The sequence below is a fragment of the Bufo bufo genome, chromosome 10 (genome assembly GCF_905171765.1).
Source record: "Bufo bufo chromosome 10, aBufBuf1.1, whole genome shotgun sequence".
Taxonomy (NCBI): Eukaryota; Metazoa; Chordata; class Amphibia; order Anura; family Bufonidae; genus Bufo; species Bufo bufo.
In genome coordinates this window covers 124,164,602-124,189,422 of record NC_053398.1, presented here as the reverse complement: position 1 = coordinate 124,189,422, position 24,821 = coordinate 124,164,602, and positions in this window count along the sequence as shown.

Here is a 24,821-nt window from a genome sequence, read left to right as displayed (position 1 = left end):
TATCTGTGTGGTACCAGTATTTTCCTGGGGTCTGTTTCTGCAGTATAGTATTGGGGAAGGGGAGGGGGGGTCAGAATGGGGTGTTTTGAAGGTGAGGATGATGGAAAAGTAGGAAAGTAAGATGTCTGTTTGTTAAACTCTGCAGAGACAAGATGAGGCTAAAATAAATCATCATGGTGGTCTAGTCTGAAAGGAGAAGATGAGGAAGGAGAAAATCTACATCAGAGGAGACATCGAATGATGTAAGGCTACTTTCACACTTGCGTTAGGAGCGGATCCGTCTGGTGTCTGTACAGACAGATCCGCTCCTATAATGCAAACACTTGCATCCGTTCAGAACGGATCAGTCTGCATAACATTTTTTTTCAGATCTGAAATCTCCCCCATATTTAACTCATTGGTGGCCAGTGTGGCCGGCCCCCCCCTTCCCCCCCTGTTTTTAACTCATTGGTGGCCAGTGCGGCCGGCCCCCCCTCCCTCCCCCCCTGTTTTTAACTCATTGGTGGCCAGTGCGGCTGCCCCCCCTCCCCCCCTGTTTTTAACTCATTGGTGGCCAGTGCGGCCGGACCCCCCTCCCCCCCCCCCTGTTTTTAACTTATTGGTGGCCAGTGCGGCCGGACCCCCCTCCCTCCCCCCCTAATTAAAATGACCAACCCCCCATCATTGGTGGCAGCAGAGAGTTCCGATCGCAGTCCCAGTTTAATCGCTGGGACTCCGATCGGCAACCATGGCAACCAGGATGCTACTGCATTCCTGGCTGCCATGGTTACTTAGCAATTTTAGAAGCATTATACTTACCTGCAATGTCTGTGACCTGCCGGGCGCTCCTCCTACTGGTAAGTGAAAGGTCTGTGCTATAAGGAATGCGCCGCATTGAGTTAAAAACAGGGGGGGGGCGGCCGCACTGGCAACCAATGAGTTAAATATAGGGGAGATAGGGGGGGGCGGCCGCACTGGCCACCAATGAGTTAAAAAAAACAGGGGGGGAGGGGGGGCCGGCCGCACTGGCCACCAATGAATTAAATATAGGGGAGGGAGGGGGGCAGGCCGCACTGGCCACCGATGAGTTAAAAACAGGGGGAGGGGCGGCCGCACTGGCCACCAATGAGTTAAATATAGGGGAGGGAGGGAGGGGGGGGGCCGGCCGCACTGGCCAGCAATGAGTTAAATATAGGGGAGGGGGGGCCGGCCGCACTGGCCACCAATGAGTAAAATACGGGGGGGAGGGTCTGCCCCCTGCTGCCTGGCAGCACCTGCCAGGCAGCAGGGGGCAGTCATGTACACAGTTCTTTTAGTATATTCTAACTTGAAGCATCCCCATCAGAATATACTGTCGGATCTGAGTTTCACGATCTAACTAAAATCCGATGGTATATTCTAAGATAGAGGCGTTCCCATGGTGATGGGGACACTTCAAGTTAAAATATACCATCGGATTGGAGAAAACTCCGATCTGATGGTATATTAATAGGGACTCCTGACTTTACATTGAAAGTCAATAGGGGACGGATCCGTTTGCAATTGCACCATATTGTGTCAACGTCAAACGGATCCGTCCCCATTGACTTGCATTGTAAGTCTGGACGGATCCGTTTGGCTCCGCACGGCCAGGCGGACACGAAAACGCTGCAAGCTGCGTTCGGGTGTCCGCCTGCTGAGCGGAACGGAGGCCAAATGGTGCCAAACTGATGCATTCTGAGCGGATCCGCATCCACTCAGAATGCATTGGGGCTGTACGGATCCGTTCGGGGCCGCTTGTGAGAGCCTTCAAACGGAACTCACAAGCGGAACCCCGAACGCAAGTGTGAAAGTAGCCTAAGAGGTACATATGTGGCACTGTATTACCCTGTATGTTCTGTAGCGCTGTACGTAATGTTTTCCAAGTAAGTTTTTAAAGGGGTTGTCCGCTTTTTTTCCGTATGAGCACTGCCTTCTCTGCTCTGTTTATCTGCTCACCACTGCAATTGTAGCGGCGAGCAGGTGAACAGAGCGCTGCCCTCTCTTTAAACAGCTGATCGTGGGGGTGCCGTGACATGCCCGCCGGTCTGATATTGATGACCTATCTTGAGGATAGGTAATTAATAGTAAAAAGAGGACAACCCCTTCAACAGCATGACTGGAGGGAATGGGTTAGGTTGAGAATTTGGCTTGGGGGGACATTTCAATTTTTGCCTCAGGCAGCAGAAAGGCTATGTGCACCCCTGCCCCTTGCCATAAAGCACTGAAGGAAGGTGGCGGGGAGGGGTCCCAATCTGAACTCTTGCACCAGGGCCCATGAGCCTTTAGCTACGCCCCTGGCACCTAGATTTTATAGGCGGAAAATAAGAAAAAACTTTTTTCGTTAGATCTCAGACAAGACCACAAATCATATCCCCAACGTTAAGCAGACCACAGCTCAGAGCCCCAATCATACGTACAATGTTAATAAGATCCCCAATCAGACCTCAGATCAGAACTCCAATGTTAATAAGACCCCCAATCAAATGTAAAAAATAAAGAGAAATTGCGCTGCTCCCAGCAGACACAGATCTTGTAAGAACAATAAATGCTGAATGTGTACAAGTGTCTATGGTACTTCACTATCTCTTGCTTCTCTTTCCGACCTACGTATATAAGAGGGATGAGTAGGAGTTGTTTCTTAATTCTATGCCGAACAGATCAGTGATTGACTACATCGAGAAGTTGCCTATACTTTCCAGACTGGCCAGATCTGTGTCTGCCGGGAGCAGCGTGGTTTCTTTTTATTTTTTACACTGGAAATTGATGTGAACAGGACCCACCACAGATGAGACCTTCAGTGCTCACAGTAGGATTTTCAATTTGGAACCTGATATTTTAAGACCCCAATCAAACCCCCAAAGTTAATAAGAATACATTCAAACCTCAGCTTAGAATCCCAATGTGAAAAAGACCCACATTCAGACCTCAAATGAGACCCCAATGTGAATTATCCCAATCAGACTTCAGATCAGATGCCCAATGTGAATAAGACCCCCATTCAGATCTTAAATAAGACCCCCAATATAAATGACTGGCAATCAGACCTCAGATCAGAGCCTTTATGTGAATAAGGCCTCCCATTCAGACCTCAAATCAGACCTCCAATGTGAATGACCCCCATTCAGACCTCAGTTCATGCCCCTATGCTCAGGGTAGACAAAAAAAAATAATGAACTTACCTCTCCTGCTCCAGACATCGCTGCTCCTAACATCCAGCACTCTTCCTGGTCTTCCTGCTGCGCCATAATCCTGCATCGCACAGCGTGAGGTCACAGAGTATCGACGTCCTCACACTGTGCACAGGTCACAGGACAGAATGAGGAGCCTACAGGAGAAAGCCAGGAAGCAGTGATTACAGAGCCTGGGGAGCGCTGTATTCACCGCCTCCTAGTCCTTCTGTATTAATGAGCGTTTCCATAATGGAAGCTCTTATTATTTTTCGCCCCATAAGACGCACTGACATTTTTCCCTCACTTTGCGGTGAGAGAAGGCCGCATAGCTACCTCTCCATTCACTGCTATGGGACTGCTGGAAAAGCCATGCTAGGGATCGGCTATTTTCGAAGCTCTCACAGCAGCGAATAGAGGGTGGTCGCATTTGCGCCTTGTGCTCTTCTTCACTTCTTAGATCCTGTTTCGGAGATAGGAATCACATCTGTCTGACATTGATAGGTCATCCTAATGATATGCCATCAATATCTAAAATGGCAATGCCCATCATTTAAAGGCATATATGTGGCATAATTCTAATGTCATCCGTATATTTTTACAATCCACAATTTGGTGGGTATGGTGGAAGACTTCTAAGCAATTATCTTTGAGCTGATGATAGTGAGTTTGAGCATGTCAGGGAATATGTGACAGCTGGTCTCCTAAAATATAAGGGAGGGAGGACATATATTGCCAAGAAATTCTGAAATCATTCCATAGTAACTCCTTTTGTGGTATAATCCCTTTAAGAAATTATATTCCACATTTAATCAGTTCACGAAATTGTTAAAATCCCCCTTCCTGTCACCCTGTCAGTTATCTAAAAGCAATATTTGTTTATAGCTTAGTGCTTGTTTTATATTTGAGCATCATACATTTTAATTAGGAGATTTTACAGTCATTGTGCTTCCTTGTACTGCCAAGTGAAAATTAATGTTACTGTGTAATATGCAAGAGAGTAAACCTATCTCAGAAAAAGAGGCAATATCCCGAAAAGTTATCAAAAGAAAACAAGATTGGGCCAAAGATACTGATTTGCATGATGCTTTTATATTCTGTGCTGCTCTGTATATGCATAAAGGCTTTTCCCATGTAGGGCACTTGATGCCCTTATTATTCACAATGACCAAGATTCCTTATCCTACTGCAATATAAAAGTAACAATGTTACATTAGAGACAACATAAAGGAAAATAAATAAGTAAAAAAAATAAACTTAAAATCTTACAAACCAGCAAGAGACATAAAAGAATTTGGGAGTACAGGCTGCTTAGCCACGGAGGTGAAGTTATTATTCTAATTATATTTTATTTGTAAGGTTCCCGTATATTCTATTTGCAGCATAATAAATGTCAGTCATTAGACTAGACCAAGGCAAGAGGTATTCAGGTCCAAGTCTTCTGCCGCACAAACATAACGTTATTAGCAGAAAGGTGAGTAAGATCAAGTTTACGAGCTCATAAAACATACAAAAGTACAATGAAAGAAGAAGAAAAATCTTCACAAATGGTGAAAGTATAAAATCTTCAGGGAGTGAGTGTTTTGTTTGGAATACTCTTTACGTGCAAGATCTCAAGATTATGGAGCTGAAGGGCGCCAGATGTCTTCTGCACAAGGTACTCTAAAGATATTGTACCTTGGGCGTCATGGGGATGTGGTAGAGGTGAGTAAGACAGATGAATTAATCTGGCACCAGGATATCTGGGACATTGGTCAAGTGTCTTGGGGCATCTGCACAAGATTCTGATGCTAGCAAAGTCACTGCTCTGTATATCTTTCCTTTTAATGTAAGGTGCCGGGATGCTATTCCAGGAGAAGAATTCCAGCAATTGGAAGGACACCAAGATATGGACCCGCTGCAAACAATTTATTTATTTTACTCACTGATATAGCTCTGACATACTGTATATTAGCATCACACTGTCCCCAATTGGGGTTCACAATCTATGTACGTTCAGATGCAGTTCAGATGCAGCCAAGCTAAACTCAATAGTTAACGCCATGATGAGAGAAGTTATCAAAGATTTGATTTGCATGCTTCGTCACTAGGGTTGAGTGAACCCGAACTGCAAAGTTAGGGTTCGTACCGAACTGTGTGAGTTCGGGTTCTCGGACCCGAACCCGGACATTTTCACTGAAGTTCGGGTTTGGTGTTCGGGTGATTTTATTATTTTCCATTATAACATGGTTATAACGGAAAATAATAGCATTCTTAAGACAAAATTCTAAATAAAATGGCCATTGAGGGGTTAAAAGTAATGGAAAAAAACCTCACCTCATCCACTTGATCGCGCAGCCGGTATCCTCTTCCTTCTCCAGGACCTGCAAAAGGACCCGCAATGACGTCACTGCGCTCACCACCACAATGACTAGAGGTTCTGTTCTCCCACCTCATTTAAAGCCCTGCCCTCCTTGATTGACAGGCCAGTGTTTATCTTCTTCTGCCGGCCCTGTGTGCTGGTTAAACGGCACTGCGCATGCACGAGACTTACCCAGTACACAGGGCCGGCAGGAGAAGACGAACGCCGGCCTGTCAATCAAGGACGGCAGGCCATGCAATAAGGTGGGAGAACAGAGCCTCTAGGAGCAGAACCACCCCCCCCCCCCCCCCTGCTGGTGACAGAAACCCTTCAAGTAAAGAATGGCATGAAAATGTTAACTGACTTTTCAATGGATATTGTCACAAGGTAACACTGTGACGTGTTATCAGAGTCAAGTTTAGCTCGGCTACATCCAGGCATGGGATTCAGCCAGTTCCTTCAGGTTCTCCAGATCCGGTTGTTAAAATTACAGCTGCAGCTGGAGAAGAGCACTTACATTCCATAGTTTAGTTCCATAGGCTTTTTAAAAGTTGGTTGGTATGTGTGTAGTGTATATATGGTGTATTTATGTATTTATGTGTTGCATATATATGTAAACATGTGTCGTGATGCCGCGTGTCCGCCATTGAGTAGGGAACTTGTTAAAAATTTGAATCCCACCCCTGGTTACATCTGTATGCCTTTGGAGGGTGGGAGGCAACCCACACAAATACAAGCAGAATATACCAACTCTATGATGTTGTCGCTGGTTGGATTTGAACCTAGGACCCCAGTACTGCAAGGAACCAGTGCTAAACATTGAGCCACCAAACCACATCTCACCTAGATAACCACTTCAACCCTACATCAATAAAGCTTTCTAGAGAGAAAGTAACATCAATAAAAAAAAAATCTGGAATATGTAAAAAAATAATTAATTAATCTGTTGTACAAAACGATGGATACAATATGTTTGTACCAGGATGGTTCCATGATATTTTTTTTTATATGGCCACAGAGGCAATGTGCCCTGTGCAGGTGTGGACTGAGCTGGGGGCCAGGTTGTTATGAAGGAATTGTGGCTAGCACAGCCATGTGCACCCCAGTGATGAATGTCGGAAGCTCCATGTGCAGAATTCTAAGCATCCAGTTAGAGGTTCTGCATTAACAATTCCATTTGCGTAGCTTCATTCTCCCTTATATAAATGCTGTTGTGGTCTCCTCCATCCCACCACTCCCAGCAGAAGAACATGGCTGAACACACATCAGAGGGTGAGGTAGAGGACACCACCTACCAACGAGGGGCATACCATAGATGATCTGGAGCATGTTTCATGTGCTTGAAACATACAGTACTTTGCTTGCTTTTGCTTTGTTTGCCATCAAAAAATATTTTCAGACATAGACATACAAGTTTTTTGGGGCTCCAACCTTTTTCCAGGTATGCCCCACCTTTTTTTAGTGACTTTACATGCCCCGTCAGATCACTATGGCCTTCAGGGTTTCATCTAGTGACTCAGTTTCCTGGTGACACATACATTTACTCATGAAGGGATACATTGAAAGTGAATGCCAGCCTCCATACACTTCACAGGAGATTTGACAACTGTTCCAGGAGTCTGAGAGGTCTATCCATTTTTTTTGTTCCATGAGAGTTGAAATGTATATCTCAAATAGGTTATAGTAAGAGATAAGCAAATCAAGCAAATTCGATTCAAATTTCAGGATAAATTTGATTCGCCTAGAAGCCGAATTTTCTCGTGTTTCATGTCAGCGAATCAATTTAACCTCAAATAGTATAAAAACAAAAAAATTCATTCTTACCTCCTCCATTTGTTCGCGACGGGCCACCAGCCTCTATCTTGCTTGAAGATCTCGGCTGAAATCCCGTGCGGCGCGAGATTACATCATCACTTAATTGGAAGCGGTGGAGTGGCCGGTCTCCTTCTCTTTGCCCAGGAGAATGTCGTCCTCGGTCTCCTCCCCCCAGCCACGGACAACACCAGGGATCCCTGAAAAGTTTAAAGTCCCCTTCAAAGCCTTCTCTTCTTGTTCCTCCTCCTCCTCCTCTGACTCCTCTTCAGACTCCAGCTGACTTGTCTCAGATGGAGTAGCCCCCCCCCCCCCCGGGAATTTATTCAGCATTGCGACTTCCTCATCTTCCAGCTCCTGCTCCTCGATGGTTTGATCAATGACACAACGCAATGCACGCTCTGGAAAGAAGGTGTAGGGTACGATGTCACTGATGGTGCCCTGGCTGCGACTGACTAGTTTGGTGATCTCATCAAATGGCCCCAGAAGTCTGCATGCGTCGCTCATGAGCAGCCACTGGTGCAGTGAAAAAAAACAAAGCTCCCCAGAACCTGTCCTTCTGTACGAGTTTGTACGGCACGTTGCTGCTGGAGCAGCCTATTAATCATATACAAGGTGGAATTCCTGCGCGTCGGGCTGTCACAAATCAGACGTCTGACGGGCCATGACCGTGTAAGATCTTCTAAAATGGCCAGAGATTTTCCTGGCCTGCCGCAAGACGTCCTGGTCCCCGGGGTATTTGGCAATGAATCGCTGCACGACTAAGTACAGTACGTGTGCCATGCACGGCACGTGTGTAATTTTGCCCTGTTTTAGCGCACTCAGCAAATTGGGGCACTGTTGACGCACACCACTTTACCAACTATCAAATTAAGCGGGGTTAGCCACTGATCGGCCTCTGACCGCAGAGCTGAAAGCAGTGCAGGACCTGTGTGGCTCTTCGCTTCCAGGCACAACAGCCACAGCACAGCATGGCTCACCTGGCACTTCAAATAGGTTCTGGGGAGCTTGGGGGAGCAGCGGAAGAGGCGGTAGCAGTGGAAAAGGAGGAATCAGCCGAGGAGGAGACGGAGGATGGAGTAGGAGGAGGAGAAGAAGAGGCAGGCCTGCATGCAATCCTTGGCGGTAACACCAAATCCACACGGGTGTCATGGGTTACATGCTTGACGGCCGTCAGAAGGTTCACCCAGTGGGAAGTAAAAGTTATGTACCTTCCCTGCCCGTGTTTGCTAGACCACGTGTCTGTGGTCAGATGTATCTTGACACCGACACTGTGTGTCAGAGATATATTCAATTGCCTCTGAACGTCGCCATATAGTTCAGGGATGCCTTTCTGGGAGAAATATTTCCTTCCAGGGACCTTCCATTGCGGTGTGCCAATGGCCACAAATTTTCTAAAGTCCTCCGAGTCCACCAGTTTATATGGCAGTAGTTGGCGGGCTAGCAGTTCCGACAAGCCAGTGGTCAGCCGTTGGGCAAGAGGGTTATCCGGCGTCATCAACTTTTTACACTCGAACATTTGGGCCATGGAAGCCTGCCTTCTGCAAGATGAACGCAACGACGGCACGGTGGATGGTGGAGTGGAGGACAAATGGGAGGAGAGAGGAGAAGGAGAAGAGACAGGACAGGACGTGGAGCGCCGGGAGTGTGGCTTTGTGGGTTCTGACAACGTTGCTCCCACTGGGCTTGGTGATGGGAGGCCAGGTGCCTTCTTAAGGTGGCCGTCCCTAGGTGAGTGTTGGGCTTACCGCGACTTATGCGTTGACAGCACAGGCTGCAGATGGTAACACTATTGTAAGCAACTGACAGGTTAAAAAAGCACACACTGCGGAGCCATGTTGCCGGCGCCCTGGGTTGTGACCGTGCATGGTGGATGGCTCGCTCCAGATACATTTGCAGCCTGCTTTTTGCCTCCTGTGCACTGCGATTTCTGCCTGCTTCTCCTCCTTCTCCTCCCTATCTGCTGCTCTGTCTCACCTTATGAACTCCCATCTTCTTCCTCTCTTGTGGGCACCCACGTGATGTCCATCGACACGTCATCTTCGTCACCTTCACCACCACTGACATTAGAGATCTCGGAGTAGGCAGTAACAGCGGGGACCACGCTCCTTGGGCTGATCTGGGTACTTTTGTCAGACCGCTGGGTGGAAGCTACCTCCTCTTCCGATGCCAAGAATGGCTGCGCATTGGTAAGGTAAGGGAATAGATATGAAAATAATTCCTCTGACTTGAGTGCAGGGCCTATGGTGCTGGTGGTGATGGTGGTGGTGTCTTTGGGGGTGCACAAAGCAAAGAGTGAGGAGGGTGCAGAAGCGGAAAGCTAAATGAGACACTTAACCAACTCTGGTGCGTCCTTTGACGTAATCGCACGCACCTTCTCCAACTTCCCACTTAGAATCCGGCCTGGTGCACCTGCCCGACCCCAACCACCCCTGCGGAATGGCCTGCCTATTCCTCTTCCTGTCATTTTTAAAATGATCATGTGCAAAAATCCCTAGAGAAGAGCAACTGCCATACCCCTACCACCCCTCATTCAGTATTTTGTGGAAGCAGGTATATAGAACCCCTTAATCAGTATTTTGTAGAATCAGGTATATCGCACCCCTGAATCAATATTTTGTGGAAGCAGGTATATAGAACCCCATAATCAATATTTGGTGGAAGCAGGTATATCGCAGCCCTCAGTCAGTATTTTGTGGAAGCAGGTATATCAAACCCCTTAATCAGTATTTTGTGGAAGCAGGTATATCGCAGGCCTCTATCAATATTTGGTGGAAGCAGGTATATCAAACCCTTTAATCAGTATTTTGTGGAAGCAGGTATATCGCACCCCTAAATCAATATTTGGTGGAAACAGGAATATCGAACCCCTTAATCGGTAATTTGCGGAAGCAGGTATATTGCAGGCCTCAATCAATATTTGGTAGAAACTGGTATATTGAACCCCTTAATCAGTGTTTTGTGGAAGCAGGTATATTGCAGCCCTCAATCAGTATTTTGTGGAAGCAGGCATATCAAACTCCTTAATCAGTATTTTGTGGAAGCAGGTATATCGCAGGCCTCAATCGATATTTGCTGGAAGCAGGTATATCAAACCCCTTAATCTGCATTTTGTGGAAGCAGGTATATCATAGGCCTCAATAAATATTTGGTAGAAACAGGTATATCGAACCCCTTAATCAGTATTTTGTGGAAGCAGGTATATCGAACCCCTTAATCAGTATTTTGTCAAAGCAGGTATATTGCAGGCCTCATTTAACCTCCTCAGGACCGCCGTACGCAGGATTGCGTCTTTGCGGCGGTCCTGTTGTTCTGGGTGGACGCGCCGGTGCGTCCTCTCGCGAGACGCGAGATTTCGTGCATTGCCGGCCCGCGCATGCGCATCGCGGGCCGGCAAAAGTTAAAGAAGTATTTCGTCACCAGCCTGCCAGCAACGATCATTGGCTGGCAGGCTGGCGATTTTCAAAAAATCTAATCAGAAGCCAGATAACAGATCATATTAGTAAATATGATCTGTTATATGGCTTCTCTGCTCCTCTGCTGGTCCTTTTCGTCGGTTGGATCCAGCAGAGGAGCAGACTTCACTGTGAGTACCCACCAACACTACACCTTAGCCCCAGATCACCCTCCATCACCCCCATCACCCGAATTACCCCTTGATCGCCCCCTGTCAATCACTTAGTGAAAGACAAAAAGTGATCAGTGTAAACTGTCACTTTTTTTTTTTCACTAGTATTGGCTGATAGGTTTTAGGGATAGTTTAGGCCCCTTGGTTAGGTAGTTAGCGTCAGTTAGCGCCCAGCCCACCGCACCGCAGTCACTTTTATTCGCTGATTAGCGTATCGCTAATCAGCATTTGTACTTTTATAGTATCTGTAAGTGATCAAAACTGATCACGGTCAGATCTATAATAGTATTAGTGTCACTTTAGTTCGCCCTCCACCCAAAACGCAGTGTTTGCCCGATCAGGCCTGATCGGTCGCCCACACGTGCATTCACCCACGCCCGCCCCACCGCAGTGACAAAAAAAAAATTGTTTTTTGATCACTGCACATTCACTTTACACGCACTGCGGCGATAAAAAAATCAGTTTTGATATTTTTTATCAACCACAGCAGCCTCCGGTACTTCGCTAGCCTCCCCTTTGTAAGACAGGTTTGCTTTTTTTCTTGGGTAGTCTCAGGGAATACCCCTAAATTTAGTAGTCCAAATGGCAAACAGGGGGTATTCTTCTGAAGAGGCCTACAGGATTCTGACCCAGTCGGATGAGGAGTGGGAACCCTCATCTGACGAATCTAGCGGGTCACAATATGAACCTGTGGAAAGCAGTGGCTCTCTGACCCAAAGTTCGGACGAGGAGGTGGAGGTCCCTGGCAGCACCAGGCGTACCCGGCCCCGTGTCGCTAGACCACAGGTTACGCAGGATCCGTTCCAAGAGCAGCAGAGTGGGGCTGTCGCTGCCGGATCACGTGGTGAGGCATACACCAGCAGCGCAGCCCTTCCTGGACCTAGTACCAGCACTGCCGTACAACATGGTGACGTGGCGAGCACCAGAAGGGCAGTTGAAGCTGGTACGGTGGCACGTGCACTAGTTACCCCGTCGCAGCCACCGCGCAGACAGGCCCGTAGAGCCCCTAGAATCCCTGAGGTGCTGGCAAACCCTGATTGGCAGTCACCAACTTCAGCCGCACCAGTAGTTCCCCCTTTCACCGCCCAGTCTGGAGTTCGGGTTGAGACGGCTCAAATCGGTTCGGCCCTGGGATTTTTTGAGCTGTTCTTGACTGCGGAACTCTTGGACTTAGTCGTGGCAGAAACAAATCGGTATGCCACACAATTTATATCCGCCAACCCGGGAAGCTCTTATGCCCAGTCTTTCCGGTGGAAACAAGTCCAAGTTTCCGAACTTAAAATTTTTTTGGGCCTTCTCCTCAACATGGGTCTAACTAAAAAGCATGAATTGCGGTCATATTGGTCCACGAACCCAATTCATCACATGCCCATGTTCTCTGCTGCTATGTCCAGGACACGATTTGAGACCATCCTACGTTTTCTGCATTTTAGCGACAACACCACCTCCCGTCCCAGAGGCCACCCAGCTTTTTACCGGCTCCACAAAATTCGGCCCCTCATAGACCATTTCAACCAGAAATTTGCAGATTTGTATACCCCCGAGCAAAACATCTGCGTAGACGAGTCCCTAATACATTTTACCGGGCGCCTTGGCTTCAAACAATACATCCCAAGCAAGCGTGCCCGGTATGGGGTCAAATTGTATAAGCTCTGTGAAAGGGCCACAGGCCATACCCACAAATTTCGGATCTATGAGGGAAAAGATCAGACCCTGGAGCCGGTCGGTTGCCCTGACTACCTGGGGAGCAGTGGGAAGACAGTCTGGGACTTGGTGTCACCCTTATTCGGCAAGGGGTACCATCTTTATGTGGACAATTTTTACACAAGTGTGGCCCTCTTTAGGCATTTGTTTCTAGAACGGATTTGCGCCTGTGGCACCGCGCGAACTAGTCGCGTGGGCTTCCCCCAACGGCTTGTAACCACCCGTCTTGCAAGGGGGGAGAGGGCTGCCTTGTGTAACGAAGAACTGCTCGCGGTGAAATGGAGAGACAAGCGTGACGTTTACATGCTCTCCTCCATTAACGCAGACACGACAATCCAAATTGAAAGGGCAACCCGTGTCATTGAAAAGCCCCTCTCAGTCCACGACTATAATGCGCTCATGGGAGGGGTGGACTTCAATGACCAGATGTTGGCTCCCTATTTAGTTTCCCGCAGAACCAGACTCTGGTATAAGAAGGTGTCTGTATATTTAATTCAATTGGCTGCATATAATAGTTTTGTTCTCTACAGTAAGGCTGGGAGAACAGGATCCTTCCTCAAATTCCAGGAAGAGATCATTGAAAACCTCCTTTACCCAGGAGGTTCCGTGGCCCCATCCACCAGTGTAGTTAGCCGTCTACACGAGCGACATTTCCCCAGTGTCGTTGCTGGTACCTCAACCCAACCGCCACCCCGAAAAAAATGTCGTGTCTGTAGCAGGAGTGGAATAAGGCGTGACACCCGCTATTTCTGTCCTGACTGTCCTGACCACCCTGCCCTATGCTTTGGTGAGTGTTTCCGGAAGTACCACACACAGGTACACCTAGCATAGGGATTGCATCTCACAGGACAGGCACACAGTGCTATTAGGGCCCTTTTACTCACAGCTGCTGCAAACCTCTCCTTTCACCTGGGATAAAGTGCATAACGTACTTCGCCACATCTTTGGGCGATTTGCGCTTTGCACATTGTCCCATGGGGAAGGAGAGGTTTGTTCTATAAAGGTAAAAAAAACTAAACAAAAAAAAAATTACCGGTAAGTAAAAAAGTTAAACGTTCAGTTAAAAAAGTTAAAAAAAAGTTTCTATGTTCTGTTCAACAGTTAATAAATTTATTGCGTTGCGGCCTGGTTTTTTCTTTTTTGTTTTGTTTTTTTTAACTTTCAGGTGGACCAACCGATCGACTAGCTGCAGCACTGATGTGCATTCTGACAGAAGCATTGCGCTGCTGTCAGATTACACGCAAGTCAGTGTATGCGGCGCTGCAAGACGAGATTTCTCCTCTGCAGTAAAAGATACGTTTGCCGAGGCATATGAGCTGAGGAGGTGGCGGTGTTCATATACTTTGGCAAACACTTTGTATATATAAAAAAAAAAAAAAATCCCGGCAATGATTTATTCATCCACATCGATTGATGTGAATGGAGAAATCGGGTTTGCCAGGGCATACGAGCTAAGTGGGTATGGATGTTGGGCGGAGCTCCTATGTCCTGGCAGACGCCTTTCCCCTCCTTTTTTTTTTTTTGGCAGAGATTTTTTCATCCACATTGATCGATGCGAATGAAGAAATCTGTGCCGTTCATTTTTTTCTTTCAGCCCAGAGGCTGAACGGAAAAAAAAAATCTCATTACCCGTATGCTCAATATAAGGAGAATAGCAGAAACTCCTAATGCTGGGCATACATGTAATGATTGTGGAGACCCTCAAATGCCAGGGCAGTACAAACACCCCACAAATAACACCATTTTGGAAAGAAGACACCCCAAGGTATTCGCTGAGGGGCATATTGAGTCCATGAAAGATTGAAATTTTTGTCCCAAGTTAGCGGAAAGGGAGACTTTGTGAAAACAAAATCAAAAAAATCAATTTCCGCTAACTTGTGCCAAAATTTTTTTTTTAATATGAACTCGCCATGCCCCTCATTGAATACCTTGGGGTGTCTTCTTTCCAAAATGGGGTCACATGTGGGGTATTTATACTGCCCTGGCATTTTAGGGGCCCCAAAGCGTGAGAAGAAGTCTGGTATCCAAATGTCTAAAAATGCCCTCCTAAAAGGAATTTGGGCCCCTTTGCCCACCTAGGCTGCAAAAAAGTGTCACACATCTGGTATCTCTGTATTCAAGAGAAGTTGAGGAATGTGTTTTGGGGTGTCTTTTTACATATACCCATGCTGGGTGAGATAAATATCTTGGTCAAATGCCAACTTTGTATAAAAAAATGGGAAAAGTTGTCTTTTGCCAAGATATTTCTCTCACCCAGCATGGGTATATGTAAAATGACACCACAAAACACATTCCCCACCTTCTCCTGAGTACGGAGATACCAGATGTGTGACACTTTTTTGCAGCCTAGGTGGGCAAAGGGGCCCACATTCCAAAGAGCACCTTTCGGATTTCACAGGTCATTTACCTACTTACCACACATTAGGGCCCCTGGAAAATGCCAGGGCAGTATAACTACCCCACAAGTGACCCCATTTTGGAAAGAAGACACCCCAAGGTATTCCGTGAGGGGCATGGCAAGTTCCTAGAATTTTTTATTTTTTGTCACAAGTTAGTGGAAAATGATGATTTTTATTTTTTATTTTTTTTTCATACAAAGTCTCATATTCCACTAACTTGTGACAAAAAATAAAAACTTACATGAACTCACTATGCCCATCAGCAAATACCTTGGGGTCTCTTCTTTCCAAAATGGGGTCACTTGTGGGGTAGTTATACTGCCCTGGCATTCTAGGGGCCCAAATGTGTGGTAAGGAGTTTGAAATCAAATTCTGTAAAAAAATGACCTGTGAAATCCTAAAGGTGCTCTTTGGAATATGGGCCCCTTTGCCCACCTAGGCTGCAAAAAAGTGTCACACATCTGGTATCTCCGTACTCAGGAGAAGGTGGGGAATGTGTTTTGTGGTGTCATTTTACATATACCCATGCTGGGTGAGAGAAATATCTTGGCAAAATACAACTTTTCCCATTTTTTTATACAAAGTTGGCATTTGACCAAGATATTTATCTCACCCAGCATGGGTATATGTAAAAAGACACCCCAAAACACATTCCTCAACTTCTCCTGAATACAGAGATACCAGATGTGTGACACTTTTTTGCAGCCTAGGTGGGCAAAGGGGCCCATATTCCAAAGAGCACCTTTCGGATTTCACAGGTCATTTTTTACAGAATTTGATTTCAAACTCCTTACCACACATTTGGGCCCCTAGAATGCCAGGGCAGTATAACTACCCCACAAGTGACCCCATTTTGGAAAGAAGACACCCCAAGGTATTCCGTGAGGGGCATGGCGAGTTCCTAGAATTTTTTATTTTTTGTCACAAGTTAGTGGAAAATGATGATTTTTATTTTTTATTTTTTTTTCATACAAAGTCTCATATTCCACTAACTTGTGACAAAAAATAAAAACTTACATGAACTCACTATGCCCATCAGCAAATACCTTGGGGTCTCTTCTTTCCAAAATGGGGTCACTTGTGGGGTAGTTATACTGCCCTGGCATTCTAGGGGCCCAAATGTGTGGTAAGGAGTTTGAAATCAAATTCTGTAAAAAATGACCTGTGAAATCCGAAAGGTGCTCTTTGGAATATGGGCCCCTTTGCCCACCTAGGCTGCAAAAAAGTGTCACACATCTGGTATCTCCGTACTCAGGAGAAGTTGGAGAATGTGTTTTGGGGTGTCATTTTACATATACCCATGCTGGGTGAGAGAAATATCTTGGCAAAAGACAACTTTTCCCATTTTTTTATATAAAGTTGGCATTTTACCAAGATATTTATCTCACCCAGCATGGGTATATGTAAAAATACACCCCAAAACACATTCCTCAACTTCTCCTGAATACAGAGATACCAGATGTGTGACACTTTTTTGCAGCCTAGGTGGGCAAAGGGGCCCATATTCCAAAGAGCACCTTTCGGATTTCACAGGTCATTTTTTACAGAATTTGATTTCAAACTCCTTACCACACATTTGGGCCCCTAGAATGCCAGGGCAGTATAACTACCCCACAAGTGACCCCATTTTGGAAAGAAGACACCCCAAGGTATTCCGTGAGGGGCATGGCGAGTTCCTAGAATTTTTTATTTTTTGTCACAAGTTAGTGGAAAATGATGATTTTTTTTTTTTTCATACAAAGTCTCATATTCCACTAACTTGTGACAAAAAATAAAAACTTCCATGAACTTACTATGCCCATCAGCGAATGCCTTGGGGTCTCTTCTTTTCAAAATGGGGTCACTTGTGGGGTAGTTATACTGCCCTGGCATTCTAGGGGCCCAAATGTGTGGTAAGGAGTTTGAAATCAAATTCTGTAAAAAATGACCTGTGAAATCCGAAAGGTGCTCTTTGGAATATGGGCCCCTTTGCCCACCTAGACTGCAAAAAAGTGTCACACATCTGGTATCTCCGTACTCAGGAGAAGTTGGGGGATGTGTTTTGGGGTGTCATTTTACATATACCATTTTTTTATACAAAGTTGGCATTTTACCAAGATATTTATCTCACCCAGCATGGGTATATGTAAAAAGACACCCCAAAACACATTCCTCAACTTCTCCTGAATACAGAGATACCAGATGTGTGACACTTTTTTGCAGCCTAGGTGGGCAAAGGGGCCCATATTCCAAAGAGCACCTTTCGGATTTCACAGGTCATTTTTTACAGAATTTGATTTCAAACTCCTTACCACACATTTGGGCCCCTAGAATGCCAGGGCAGTATAACTACCCCACAAGTGACCCCATTTTGGAAAGAAGAGACCCCAAGGTATTTCGTGATGGGCATAGTGAGTTCATAGAACTTTTTTTTTTTTGTCACAAGTTAGTGGAATATGAGACTTTGTAAGAAAAAAAAATAAAAGAAAAAAATCATCATTTTCCGCTAACTTGTGACAAAAAATAAAAAGTTCTATGAACTCACTATGCCCATCAGCGAATACCTTAGGGTGTGTACTTTCCGAAATGGGGTCATTTGTGGGGTGTTTGTACTGTCTGGGCATTGTAGAACCTCAGGAAACATGACAGGTGCTCAGAAAGTCAGAGCTGCTTCAAAATGCGGAAATTCACATTTTTGTACCATAGTTTGTAAACGCTATAACTTTTACCCAAACCATTTTTTTTTTTTACCCAAACATTTTTTTTTTATCAAAGACATGTAGAACAATAAATTTAGAGCAAAATTTCTATATGGATCTCGTTTTTTTTGCAAAATTTTACAACTGAAAGTGAAAAATGTCATTTTTTCGCAAAAAAAATCGTTAAATTTCGATTAATAACAAAAAATGTAAAAATGTCAGCAGCAATGAAATACCACCAAATGAAAGCTCTATTAGTGTGAAGAAAAGGAGGTAAAATTCATTTGGGTGGTAAGTTGCATGACCGAGCAATAAACGGTGAAAGTAGTGTAGGTCAGAAGTGTAAAAAGTGGCCAGGTCTTTCAGGGTGTTTAAGCACTGGGGGCTGAGGTGGTTAATATTTGGTAGAAATAGGTATATCAAACCCCTTATTCAGTATTTTGTGGAGGCAGGTATATCGCAGGCCTCAATCAGTATTTTGTGGAAAAAGGTATATCAAACCCCTTAATCAGTTTTTTGTGGAAGCAGGTATATCGCAGGCCTCAATCAATATTTAGAGGAAACAGGTATATCGAACCCCTTAATCAGTATTTTGTGAAGGCAGGTATATTGCAAGCCTCAACCAATATTTGGTGGAAGCAGGTATATAAAACCCCTTAATCAGAATTTTGTGGAAGCAGGTATATCGCACCCCTCAATCAATATTTAGCGGAAACAGGTATATCAAACCCCTTAATCAGTATTTTTTGGAAGCAGGTATATCGCACCGCTCAATCAATATTTGGTGGAAGCAGATATATTGAATCCCTTAATCAGTATTTTGTTGAGGCAGGGATATCACACCCTTCAATTTTTATTTTTTGCCACAACAGTTATATCACACCACCCTGTTTAATTTGGGCAACAGGTATATCGCAGCCCTCAATCAATATTTGGAGGAAACAGGTATATCGAACCCCTTAATCAGTATTTTGTAGAGGCAGGTATATTGCAAGCCTCAACCAATATTTGGTGGAAGCAGGTATATAAAACCCCTTAATCAGAATTTTGTGGAAGCAGGTATATCGCACCACTCAATTCATATTTGGTGCACTATAATATATTTTCTATGTTAGAAAGTATATTATAAGTACATCTCACCCCTCAGTATATCACACCTATCAATAGCACACCTTTACCAGTCCTTAAAAGGACTTTTGTGTCCCTATTAGCTAGCATTTGTGCCCCTAGCAGTCTGTCCCTGATCCACAAAGCAATCTCTCCCTACACTGGCAAAACACAGAATGTAAAATGGCTGCCAGATCAGGTTCTTCTTTAGGGTGGGGGTGTGTCCATGTGCTTAAACATCTCAATTGGCTGTCCTGTCCCACCTGATGGATGTGTCATGGGTCAAAGTTCAGAGTAATGCAAAAGAATATGGCGCCGGCGGACATCGCAATATGTTTGCATGTTCGGAGAATCGCGAACTTGCAAAGTTCGCCGCGAAACGACCGCCGGGTGAACCGCAAGGCCATCTCTACTCTTGATAATAAGGTGTTCTAGAAGTAGATCATTTCCTGTCACATACTTATGGTATGGCCTCTGTTCATGCCCTCAATATTTAGAGAAGGAAAACACCTTTACGTAGACCATGCACTGCAGCCTTCTCATATGAGGAACATTATTGTTCCTCCTAGCCCCCCTGGTTGATGAATATAATGGCAGAAAAATAGCTCCACAGTAAAGGATTACGGTGATCCTCAGGCTTGATTGAGAATGTCATGTTCTTCATTATCTGAAAACTGCAAGATTAATGAAGGCTTTCGGTCATCAACATCGTATGAACATCATCATTGTGTGCATGATATTTTAAGCTTTGTACACTGATCTCCCAACAATGGGGTATGGGAGAATCCCATCTGCGTGCAGCTTTTTTCTTTTAATGTCTCCTTTAAATACCTATCCTGCAAGATCTTATTGCTATATTTGTATACTTTTTCCAATGAGAAGAGATGAGCGAAGTATTAAAAAATTCAATTCAGCTGCTTTGCTGAATTTTACAAAAACTAAGTGCAATGACATCCCCATCATTGTACCCCTCAGAGGCCGCGTTCATAGCTGAATGCACACAGTGTAAAATTAAAAAATAAATAAATGAAATCATACTTACTTCATCCATTTCTTTTGCGACGGGCCAGCCACCACCTTCTTGACTGAAGATCTGGCTCAAAATCTTGTACGTCACCACGCACGGAATTTCGTGTGAGATCTTCAATCAAGATGGCGGCGGCCATCCCGTCGTGAGCAAATTAATGAGGTAAGTATGATTTTTTTTAGTTTTTTAACACCATTTCAGGGAAAATTGATTTGCTACCTCGAAACATGAGGAAATTCGGCTTTGCGACAAATCAATTTTTTCCCTGAAACTCGGATCGAAGTCCGCTTTGTTGACTTTGATTTGCTGAACACTAGCAATGAGCCTGCCGAGCATATTGTTTTTAGTGTTGTATTTTAGAAGAACTGTAGGAAATTGCATTGGATTGTAATGCTAGATTAGAATTTTGTCTCCGCTACATCTACATAGGAATGTGCAGCACCCGGTAAAACATGCTGTCAATGTAATCACAGGGCTGGACCGAGTGTTTGTACTGCACGCTAGAGGGCGGTGGAGCCAGAAGACAAGTCACTGTACTGGAGCTCTGTCTGCAGCATCATAATCAGTTACTTGCCCAAGAACATGTAACAGGCTTTTGACTGCAAGTAATTACCCAGCTTTAACCCAGGCTGATTACAGGCAAGCACTGCTCGAATGCTGAAGTGCTGCTTGTGCTTCTGCCTTGCAGTTGCGAAGCATGTATGTGTACACTTTGCAAGGAAATGATCATTATGTCAAATGTATAATACCATTATAATGATCTAGAATAAATTACAAGAATTTCCTCATCCGTGAAAACAAGCTTATACTTTATTTGGGAAAATAAGTCTGTCAGCAGTTTTCTTGATGCAAAACTGCTGACAGACATAGGTAAGGACAGAGGGCATAGCAATGTCTCTGCTTTTTGTAGTGTCACCTGCTGCGCTCAAAACTCTATTTTTTTCTCAGCACTATATTGATTAAATGCTCAGACAGGGATATGTATTACCTACCTACATTGCCAGCAGTTTTGCAAAGACTAAACTACTGACAGATTCCCTTTTTAGGGATTGTATGAAATCAGAAAAGCAGGGCTTCCTCCTTAGTCCCGTCTGCCTGTTTTGACTGGTATTCAAGTGAACTTTACTAAGCTGCAATACCAGATACAGCCAATAGTCAAGAGTGGCACTGTTTCTTGGGAAAGTAACATTCCTCACCTCACAGTAAGGCCTCCTGCACACGACCGTAGGTGTCCCTTTGCCGTATTGAAGACCGCATTTTCGGATCCGCAATACACGGGCACCGTTCCGTGTGCATTCCGCATCATGGATGCGGACCCATTCACTTCAATGGGTCCGCAAAATCGGAGCTGTGGAATGGTGCGGAACGGAAGCATGGAACAGAACCCTACGGTAGCACCACGGAGTGCTTCCGTGGGGGTTCGTCCCGTACTTCCGTTCCACAAAAAGATAGAACATGTCCTATCTTTTTGCGCAATGGGCAGATCGCGGACCCATTAAAGAGAATGGGTCCGCGATCCGCTGCGGCTGCCCCACAGTCAGTGTTCCTGCATTGCAGTCCGCATTTTGGCCTAACAAGAATCTATCAGAAATATATAAAGTTAGGGTACTTTTACACTAGCATTTCAGTTTTCCGGTTTTGAGATCCGTCATAGGGGCTCAATACCGGAAAAAAAAAAAACGCTTCTGTTTTGTCCCCATTCATTGTCAATGGGGACAAAACTGAGCTAAACAGAACGGAGTGCTTCAAAATGCATTCCGTTCTGTTTAGTTGCGTTCCAATACCAGAGAGCAAACCGCAACATGTTGTATTTTGCTTTCCGTCCTGGTATGCGGATGCAAGACGGATCCGGCATTACCCCAATGCAAGTCAATGGGGACAGATCAGTTTTCTCTGCCACAATCTGCCACAATAGAAGACGTCTTGGCAATGTTAAAGATAATACAGCCGGATCCATTCATAACGGATGCAGATGGTTGTATTATCAGTAGAGATGAGCGAATTTCTCAAAAATTTGGCCGGTTCGCCGAATTTTCTGGGGAAATTTTCTTTGATCGGAATTAAGTGCGACAAATCGCTTTCAAAAACGGCTATTTTCAGGCTGCATAGAGACTTTATATGGGTGTAGAACAATGTGCCTTGCAGTAACACGCATAGGGAGTCTGCTTTGCTAGTGAAACAATACTGTCAGTCAGTATGACATGCATGCAGGCGTCGCACTTAGAATCACTGCACACTTCACTTATTAGGGCAGTCACGGAGCCAAAACTGACCAAATAACCCAAGTATTAACTCAGCCTTACAGGTCCATGTTAGTGTAGGGTGCTGTCCAAGTATGCCACGACCTGCTGGTTCAGGTTCTGCTCTACGTCTAGCTGCTGCTGGTGAGTAGTTTATTCACTATGCGGGTGAAGAAAGCTGCTCATTAGAGACTGTAGACTCAGGCTGCTGCTGATGGAGCTGGTACTGCTCCTGCCACCCCACCCCTCCCCAGCAGCCATGGCAGTGAAACATGAGCGCAGAGAGCCCCCCGGTCAGACCTGCGAGAGGATGGACGAAGGCGCATATAGGCAGTGGCCAACTGACTACATAGGATGTCTCTGTAGTAGTTCAGTTTGTCCTCACTCTCTTGGGTGTAAAAAAGGCCCCCATTCTGGACCGGTAGCAAGGGTCCAACAAGGTGGAGAGCCAGAAGACATCCCTCTGCTGAATGGTGACAATTCAGCTGTCACTACGCAAGTAAGTGAGCATGCATCGGGCCATTTGTGCAAGTGACTCAGAGGGTCTCCCTGCCTCCATCTCCACTGCATACTGCCACGGTGTGTCCGGGTCCTCTGTCTCATCTTCCTCATTGCCCTGTAGCTCCTCTTGCTGCTCCTGCTCCTCCTGTCCTGTCAGCTGAGTAGAAAAACCACCCATTTGCCTGTGCTACAATGTCCTCCTCCCCCTCCTCCTCCTCTTCCAGTTTAGCTCCCACAGAGCTCATGTGACCGTGAGATCGAGGCACACAAGCCATCAGTTCTCTGAAAGGTGCAGAGTCCACCACTTGGAAAGGGAGGGACTGCAGCACCAGCAACTTAGAGCATGTGCTGTCTCTTGGCAATCGCTTCGCTGATTGATTGCTGATGGAATGACTGATGAGGAGTAGGAGCAGGAGCATCTGGACAAGCAAAAGATGGGATTGACAGACAGCTCCCTTCGGCTGAGGTGGTGGAGCCTTGACTGGCTGAAACTGGGTGCATGTAGCAGTAGCTGCGGCTGCCTGGACCACCACATCAGAGCCACGGTACTCCCAGGCCACTTTATGGTGACGCTGGATATGTTGATGCAGGGCCCTGGTGCCAACATTTTCACCCTGCCCATGCTTCATCTTCATATGGCCATGTTGACCTCCTCTGGCGGCTTCAGAAAAAACTGCGACACCGCCGAGTACCTGATTTACCCCCCAACACTACTCACTGGCTGACTACTACCGCCACTGCCTCCATGAAACCCTGCACCACTCCATTCCGGGCAGGTAAGCTGCTGTCAAGCAGGTGTTCTACCCGTGCCCGTTTGGCTCCCGACCTCCCACTGCTGCCACCTTGCTGACTCCCGGCCACGCTAGTGACTTGCTGGCTCACGGGCAAGCTGACACCCTCTTCTCCTGATGATGACAAAGCCCCTTCTTCACCCGGCTCCCAAGTGCGATCGGTTTCATCATCATCGAATAGTGTCTGCACATCACTGATGTCCTCCTCAACGGTCTCTGGTTCAGGAATCACTCCTTGTCCGCCTAGCTGAGGAAGAGGCAGATGTCTCCTCCAGATCTTGGCTGGGCAGTAGCTACTGACTGTCCTCTAGTAGCTCTTCCTCGCTGAAAAGTGGAGCCGAGTCTACAGCATATAATACTTCTCGTGGTGAGGGAACTGAAAAGGACAGAGGCAGTTTGAGGACAGGTGAGGGCACAGGGCCTGCTTCCGGTCCATGCCAACTAAGGGTTGTGTCTGATGAACCCACCGACTGTTGGCTGGGGATGTCTGATGTCACTTGGATGACATGGATGACCGAGCTGACTAATTAAGAACCGCTAAGTGTGCTGCTGGTCAAGACACAACTGCTAGATGACACCGGGAGCTCAGGCCTCTCGCTGCGACTCCTGCTGCCACGCCCTTTTACTCTGCTGCGACCTCTGCTGGCAGTTCTCTGCCTGACATACTTGTAGCTGAACTAAACAAATTAAACTGAAATTAAAACACCCCTAAAAGCGACAATTATATATTTCTTTTTGTACTGAAATAGGCCACTAATTTATTTCTGCGCAAATGTGAACAGTGTATATTTTTCTCGTATTGTACGGAACTGACAATAAATGTTTTTAGAGCAAATAACACCAAATGTGAACAGCGTGTATTTTTCTCTTTTTCTCTATAAATATGACAAGAAACGCTTCTAGCGCAAACAACTAGTGATGAGGGGTCATATTCAAATTCGCAATATATCGCAAATATTTTGTAGAATATTCGTTGAATATTCGAAAATTCACAATTTTCGGAATTCGAATTTTCGGATTAAAATTTTTTATTGCAAATTTTTCAACTTACAACTATTAGACAAAGAAGATTATAGCACTATATTAGCTAAATTGCTCTATATTTGTTTTTTTTTAAATATTCTCTATATTGCTGTAACTTAGTTTTTTCGAATATTCGTAATAGTCTAAAACAAGAATATATAGCAATATAGCGAATATTAAAAAAAACGAATATAGAGCAAAATTCGCAAACACTACTACTCCTAAAGTCAAGTATATTGCAGCCTTCTTATTGGCCCACAAGCTAGAAGCAGTGAGAGATCATGTGTACTGATAAAAAAAAAAATTTAATCGAAAAAATAAATTCGAATATTCGAAATTACGAATATATATAACTATATTCATGATCAACACTACAAACAACACCAAATGTGAATGGCGTGTA